Below are 1,167 nucleotides of genomic sequence, written 5' to 3'. Positions count from 1 at the left end.
TATTCTTTTTTTTTCTCGCGTGACAATTTGCCTAGATCGCGAAGGCTACAATGGTGGACAAAGATATTGAGGCTAAGGCAGTTTTTTACTCATTATCCAAATATGGACAGAACAGTCAAATGGTCAATACTCTCCAGCCGGCAGGCTGCAAAGTAGCTACTTTTGCACACAAGTAGGCCAGGCAGAGAGCGTTGAAAAGTTGCTAGTCACATTCTTTAGCACGCCCGCACACCAAAATAATTCACGTCGGGGCCTTGCTGACGTCAGCAACAATTAGCACATTTTAAGAATTTCGTATTTACCAAATACCCTACGATCCAAAATTGACAAGTTCAAGATGTGTGAATCTAATATAGAATGAGCCTACGCAATTACTTGTAATTATGTTGTTTGAGAATTGAATTTGGCGAAGGACCATCGATTCATACCGTTTTTAGGGACTTTATGTTGACATTCAAATATTTTCTTTTTATCTGTAGCTGTATTCCGTCTGTTTGTGTAGGAGGGAAATTTCGCGTCTACTAAAATACAAATTATTTATATAAGCCACGGAGGGGATTTTATTTTCCCGCTTTTAGCGCATTTGGACAGCTGCAAATTTATCAATAAATCAACCAATCAGCAAACCTTTAATATTGTTGCCCGCGTTTGTGCATTGTTAAATTATTTTGCCCGACTTATTATTACATCGGCACTGTTTTTACCCTCCGGCAAGTTGCAAATAGGCAGTCTAAAATGTAGCAAGAAGATTGTCGTGGTCAGTGCTAAAAGGCGGATTTCCACTCCAACGAATGTGGTCGAATCGATCGATGGCGTTTTTATTAAAATTGGTTTCCATTTAAATTCTACCATGCCTTGATGGATGGAAATTCATTCAAATTTATTTCAAAACAATAATACAAATTTAATAAAAATGATATTAAGAGCATGTAGTTAGAATTTCATTGCATATTAATACGATAACCAAAAAATATTTTTAAATATTTTTTCTAACATTTTTTAGCCATGCCTACACACTCTTTGCTTGGTGAGACTGTCTGTGAATCTTCCCCAGAAAGTGTTTCAAGTCACTAAAATCCGCGACTCATTCTACGAATACTATCTCAAATCCCGCAACTTTTCTCTGTGAATAATCACTTATCGGTGATGCATTTTCATCTTTTTTTT

Source organism: Hydractinia symbiolongicarpus, chromosome 12, assembly GCF_029227915.1.
Source record: "Hydractinia symbiolongicarpus strain clone_291-10 chromosome 12, HSymV2.1, whole genome shotgun sequence".
NCBI lineage: Eukaryota > Metazoa > Cnidaria > Hydrozoa > Anthoathecata > Hydractiniidae > Hydractinia > Hydractinia symbiolongicarpus.
The sequence above is the reverse complement of the archived record's forward strand: the minus strand, read 5'-3'. Positions refer to the sequence as shown.